A 7,500-nucleotide genomic window follows, 5' to 3' on the forward strand; every position below is an offset into this window, starting at 1 on the left:
AACATAATATAACATAACATAACATAACATAACATAATAAAACAAAACGTACTATAACATAACATAACAAAACAAAACAAAACATAACATAACAAAACATAACGTAACGTAACATAATTTAATGTAACGTAACGTAACGTAACATAACGAAACAAAAACGAAACATAACTTAATATAACAAAACATAATATAACATAACAAAACTAAATAAAACAAAACAAAACAAAACAAAACATAACATAACATAACATAAAATAACATAACATAACATAACATAACATAACATAACCAAATAACATAACATAAAATAACATTACATAACATAACATAACATAACATAACATAACACAACATAACATAACATAACATATCATAACAAAACAAAACAAAACAAAACATAACATAACATAACATAACATAAAATAACATAACATAACATAACATAACATAACATAACATAACATAACATAACCAAACCAAATAACATAACATAACATAACATAAAATAACATAACATAACAACATAAAATAACAACACATAACATAACATAACATAACATAACATAACATAACATAACATAACCAAATAACATAACATAACATAACACAACATAACATAACATAACATAACATAACATAACATAACATAGCATAACAAAACAAAACAAAACATAACATAACATAACTTAACATAACATAACAAAACATAACATAACATAACAACATAACAAAACATAACAAAACACATAACATAACATAACATAACCAAACAAAACACAACATAACATAACATAACATAACATAACATAACATAACATAACATAACATAGCATAACAAAACAAAACAAAACCAAACATAACATAACTTAACATAACATAACAAAACATAACATAACATAACAACATAACAAAACATAACAAAACACATAACATAACATAACATAACCAAACAAAACACAACATAACATAACATAACATAACATAACATAACATAACATAACATAACAAAACAAAACAAAACAAAACACAACATAACATAACCAAACAAAACACAACATAACATAACATAACATAACATAACATAACATAACATAACATAACATAACATAACATAACATAACATAACACAACATAACATAACAAATTATAACATCACACAACACAACACAACACAACATAAAAAACAAAACAAAACATAACATAACATAAAACAAATGATAACACAACACAACGCAATGCAACAAAACAAAACAAAACAAAACAAAACACAACACAACACAATACAACACAACACAACACAACACAACATAACAAAAAACAAATAAAAACAAAATAGACAAAGTCACCTGAACCAAAGTGGCTACACAGACACACAAACTGTAATTACAATATTTATAAAACAATAACAAATGAAGTCAAATTCTTTTCTAATATAAATGTATTTTTATAATCCTATTAAATATAATATATTGTAGTATATTCTCTGAAGCTAAGCTAGCAGTTTCCCCCTGCCTCCAGATTTGATGCTAAGCTAGGCTAACCCCGTCCTGGGTCTCTGTACGGGTCACAAGATAAATATGAAGGTCGTGAGATGATTAACACGATGGAGAAGAAGAAGAAAACATCGTGAGATGATTAACACGATGGAGAAGAAGAAGAAAACATCGTGAGATGATTAACACGATGGAGAAGAAGAAGAAAACATCGTGAGATGATTAACACGATGGAGAAGAAGAAGAAAACATCGTGAGATGATTAACACGATGGAGAAGAAGAAGAAAACATCGTGAGATGATTAACACGATGGAGAAGAAGAAGAAAACATCGTGCAGGACAGAATTGCGTCTCTTTTTTCCTCGTCTTTTGTCCAGTCTTTGCTGTTTGTGTTGTGAACATGAGGAGCAGCGCTGTGAGCGGCTCTGTGAGCAGAGGCTCTGTGAGGAGAGGCTCTCTGAGGAGAGGCTCTGTGAGCAGAGGCTCTGTGAGGAGAGGCTCTGTGAGCAGAGGCTCTGTGAGCAGAGGCTCTCTGAGGAGAGGCTCTGTGAGCAGAGGCTCTGTGAGCAGAGGCTCTGTGAGGAGAGGCTCTCTGAGGAGAGGCTCTGTGAGCAGAGGCTCTGTGAGGAGAGGCTCTCTGAGCAGAGGCTCTGTGAGCAGAGGCTCTCTGAGGAGAGGCTCTGTGAGCAGAGGCTCTGTGAGGAGAGGCTCTGTGAGCAGAGGCTCTGTGAGCAGAGGCTCTGTGAGGAGAGGCTCTCTGAGGAGAGGCTCTGTGAGGAGAGGCTCTCTGAGGAGAGGCTCTGTGAGGAGAGGCTCTCTGAGGAGAGGCTCTGTGAGGAGAGGCTCTGTGAGGAGAGGCTCTCTGAGGAGAGGCTCTGTGAGCAGAGGCTCTGTGAGGAGAGGCTCTCTGAGGAGAGGCTCTCTGAGGAGAGGCTCTGTGAGCAGAGGCTCTGTGAGGAGAGGCTCTCTGAGGAGAGGCTCTGTGAGGAGAGGCTCTCTGAGGAGAGGCTCTCTGAGGAGAGGCTCTGTGAGGAGAGGCTCTCTGAGGAGAGGCTCTGTGAGGAGAGGCTCTCTGAGGAGAGGCTCTGTGAGCAGAGGCTCTGTGAGGAGAGGCTCTCTGAGGAGAGGCTCTGTGAGGAGAGGCTCTCTGAGGAGAGGCTCTGTGAGGAGAGGCTCTCTGAGGAGAGGCTCTGTGAGGAGAGGCTCTGTGAGCAGAGGCTCTGTGAGGAGAGGCTCAGTGAGGAGAGGCTCTGTGAGGAGAGGCTCTGTGAGGAGAGGCTCAGTGAGGAGAGGCTCTGTGAGGAGAGGCTCTGTGAGGAGAGGCTCTGTGAGGAGAGGCTCTGTGAGGAGAGGCTCTGTGAGGAGAGGCTCTGTGAGGAGAGGCTCAGTGAGGAGAGGCTCTGTGAGGAGAGGCTCTGTGAGGAGAGGCTCTGTGAGGAGAGGCTCAGTGAGGAGAGGCTCTGTGAGGAGAGGCTCTGTGAGGAGAGGCTCTGTGAGGAGAGGCTCTGTGAGGAGCGGCTCTGTGAGGAGAGGCTCTGTGAGGAGAGGCTCAGTGAGGAGCGGCTCTGTGAGGAGAGGCTCTGTGAGGAGAGGCTCTGTGAGGAGAGGCTCTGTGAGGAGAGGCTCTGTGAGGAGCGGCTCTGTGAGGAGAGGCTCTGTGAGGAGAGGCTCTGTGAGGAGAGGCTCTGTGAGGAGCAGCTCTGTGAGGAGAGGCTCTGTGAGGAGAGGCTCTGTGAGGAGAGGCTCTGTGAGGAGCAGCTCTGTGAGGAGAGGCTCTGTGAGGAGAGGCTCTGTGAGGAGCGGCTCTGTGAGGAGAGGCTCTGTGAGGAGCAGCTCTGTGAGGAGAGGCTCTGTGAGGAGAGGCTCTGTGAGGAGCAGCTCTGTGAGGAGCAGCTCTGTGAGGAGAGGCTCTGTGAGGAGAGGCTCTGTGAGGAGAGGCTCTGTGAGGAGAGGCTCTGTGAGGAGAGGCTCTGTGAGGAGCGGCTCTGTGAGGAGAGGCTCTGTGAGGAGAGGCTCTGTGAGGAGCAGCTCTGTGAGGAGAGGCTCTGTGAGGAGAGGCTCTGTGAGGAGCAGCTCTGTGAGGAGCAGCTCTGTGAGGAGAGGCTCTGTGAGGAGAGGCTCTGTGAGGAGAGGCTCTGTGAGGAGCGGCTCTGTGAGGAGAGGCTCTGTGAGGAGAGGCTCTGTGAGGAGAGGCTCTGTGAGGAGAGGCTCTGTGAGGAGCAGCTCTGTGAGGAGAGGTTAAACAGCCTACAGACACACTGCGTGTTAGAAAGCAGCCAAACGGCGTCCCAGTGGAGTCTGTGGGAGGACTCGGCTTGTTGTTGACACAGTGGTGAGTTCAATGTTTACACTAAATGTGGGAGACAATAGTGGCCAGAGATGTGTACGTTCTCTGAGTGGGATCATTTCTACTCAATTAAACCCCGTTGTTGGACCCAGAAGGTCTCTGCTGACCACACGGAGCTGGACACTCAGCACATGTCCTCAGTCTGCCAGACGTCTACAGCTACACGTTCTACAGAAGACATTAGACTTTACAACAGGCTGGTAGCCTACTAGTGAGCACTAACTCTACTGTATCCTGCTGATTCAGACTCAGTCATGTGCTGCTGATCAACCTCAAATATCTCTTCCATCATGTCTATAACAGAGCCATGTCTCCATGTCTCCATGTCTCCCTGTGTCCTCCCAGCGGTGATGACATGAGTCCACAGCTGGATATGAAGCAGAGACGGTGAGGTCAGAGGTCATGTGACGCTCTGAAACGCTCAGCCTTCATGTAGATGTGAAGACATGAACAGATTCTACTGCCTGATGAACACAGACTCAGAGGCAGTTTGACTTCCTGCTGAACGGACTGTGAGCGGTCCGGTTCATGATGTTTGTTGGGTGATGACAGCGCGGTGACATCATGCAGGTGGGTTACTGCCGGGCGACGGGGTTAATTTTAGCCGGGCGTGTTGGAGTCAGCAGGGCGGTGACTGAGAGTCACAGGAGAGGAAACACCACAACACTCGTGGTCGGATGATGACGAAGGATTCATGTCTCACACACACTGACCCGGCATCAGACAACATATACTGACTATATATATATATATATATATAATGTATATATATATATATATATATATAATATATAGTGCCTGTGATTAGTTGGGTGGGTTAATTACAGAATAACGATGTAATAAAAGCTGAAATGAATGAATAAATATGGTGATTAATAAATATCAGAGGGTAGAATGTAAATGTAGAAATAAATGTTGGTAATTAATCAGATCATAAATAAATAGATAAATAGATGTCGTCAACGTATTGTACATTTTATAATTATTTATTTCTGTATTTCTACGTTCATACTTTGATTTATTTCTGTATGTTAATGAGCTCAGTGGTGAGGTTAGCCCCGCCCACCTCATTAGCATACTGACACAGAAATACAAATACAGGAGTCCGAACGTCAGGACTGACAAACATTATTATCATTATGATTATCATAATAATTCTTATGATTATTATGATTATTATTTTATATTTTATTATTTATATATATACTTTGGACTGTGGGAGGAAACCTGAGAACCCGGAGTAAACCCACACTAACCTGCATGTCTTTATTTGATTATGATGATTATAATCTTAACTCCAGCAGTGAGGAGCTGCTGTTGTCCTCAACATGTTTTGTTAATACGACCTCAGATTTGTAGAATTGTAGAAATAAACTGGCTGACATTTATTTATTTATGAATTCAGTTATATATTTCAATTTTTATTTAGCAATTGTCTTATTTATTAATTAATTAATTAATTAATTAATTAATTAATTAATTAATTAATTAATTTTGTCTCAGTGATTTTGTGCCCCGGTGTCTCCACGGGGACGTCTCCACGGGGACGTCTCCACGGGGACGTCTCCACGGGGACGTCTCCGACTGACTGAAGGAGTTAAAACACATTAAACGTAAATGTCTTCATGTGGCAGCAAACCAGTGACATCACAGGCCTCGGGCTGAATACTGTCTTCTCATTGGCTCACAGACGTCACCAGACGTAACGTTTGAGGACCGAAGACACAACATTCATACTTTTATTTTGAAGGTTTATGAAACAGCACAATCCTCCTCCCTCTTCACACACACGCACGCACGCACGCACGCACGCACGCACGCGCACGCTCGCACGCACGCACGCACGCACTCACACACACACACACACACACACACACACACACACACACACACACACACACCCTCTCTGGTCTTTATATAACGTGGACTTGGTGTCCTCCCTCTGAAGGAAGATAAGAGTTTAGCTCGGCTATAAATCCCCGTACCTCCTGCCCTCCTCTCTGCTGGAGTTTGGCCTCCGTTCACATAAACACACACACACACACACACACACACACACACACACACACTCACACACACTCACACACACACTCACACACCAGTACACAGCGGTGACAAGCAGAGAATCTGTTAACGGGGCGTCTCGCCGCCACAAACCTCAAAATCCAGCTGGAAACTGAAGACGAGTCAAGAAGAGAAAACCGAGAGGAGAGGAGGCAAGGAGACAAGGAGACAAGGAGACAAGGAGAGGAGAGGAGACAAGGAAGCAAGGAGACAAGGAGAGGAGAGGAGATCAATATGAAGATGATTAACATCTCATTAAGAAATAATACGACGATCACACTGAAATATTCAGACTGTCAGAACCAGAACCTCTGTCCACAGGGACCTCCAGAACCAGAACCTCTGTCCACAGGGACCTCCAGAACCAGAACCTCTGTCCACAGGGACCTCCAGAACCAGAACCTCTGTCCACAGGGACCTCCAGAACCAGAACCTCTGTCCACAGGGACCTCCAGAACCAGAACCTCTGTCCACAGGGACCTCCAGAACCAGAACCTCTGTCCACAGGGACCTCCAGAACCAGAACCTCTGTCCACAGGGACCTCCAGAACCAGAACCTCCAGAACCAGAACCTCTGTCCACAGGGACCTCCAGAACCAGAACCTCTGTCCACAGGGACCTCCAGAACCAGAACCTCTGTCCACAGGGACCTCCAGAACCAGAACCTCTGTCCACAGGGACCTCCAGAACCAGAACCTCCAGAACCAGAACCTCTGTCCACAGGGACCTCCAGAACCAGAACCTCTGTCCACAGAGACCTCCAGAACCAGAACCTCTGTCCACAGGGACCTCCAGAACCAGAACCTCTGTCCACAGAGACCTCCAGAACCAGAACCTCTGTCCACAGGGACCTCCAGAACCAGAACCTCTGTCCACAGGGACCTCCAGAACCAGAACCTCTGTCCACAGAGACCTCCAGAACCAGAACCTCTGTCCACAGGGACCTCCAGAACCAGAACCTCTGTCCACAGGGACCTCCAGAACCAGAACCTCCAGAACCAGAACCTCTGTCCACAGGGACCTCCAGAACCAGAACCTCTGTCCACAGGGACCTCCAGAACCAGAACCTCTGTCCACAGAGACCTCCAGAACCAGAACCTCTGTCCACAGGGACCTCCAGAACCAGAACCTCCAGAACCAGAACCTCTGTCCACAGGGACCTCCAGAACCAGAACCTCTGTCCACAGAGACCTCCAGAACCAGAACCTCTGTCCACAGGGACCTCCAGAACCAGAACCTCTGTCCACAGAGACCTCCAGAACCAGAACCTCTGTCCACAGAGACCTCCAGAACCTCTGTCCACAGAGACCTCCAGAACCAGAACCTCTGTCCACAGAGACCTCCAGAACCTCTGTCCACAGGGACCTCCAGAACCAGAACCTCTGTCCACAGAGACCTCCAGAACCAGAACTTCTGTCCACAGGGACCTCCAGAACCAGAACCTCTGTCCACAGGGACCTCCAGAACCAGAACCTCTGTCCACAGAGACCTCCAGAACCAGAACCTCTGTCCACAGGGACCTCCAGAACCAGAACCTCTGTCCACAGGGACCTCCAGAACCAGAACCTCTGTCCACAGGGACCTCCAGAACCAGA

The sequence above is a fragment of the Sebastes fasciatus genome, chromosome 2, assembly GCF_043250625.1.
Source record: "Sebastes fasciatus isolate fSebFas1 chromosome 2, fSebFas1.pri, whole genome shotgun sequence".
Taxonomy (NCBI): Eukaryota; Metazoa; Chordata; class Actinopteri; order Perciformes; family Sebastidae; genus Sebastes; species Sebastes fasciatus.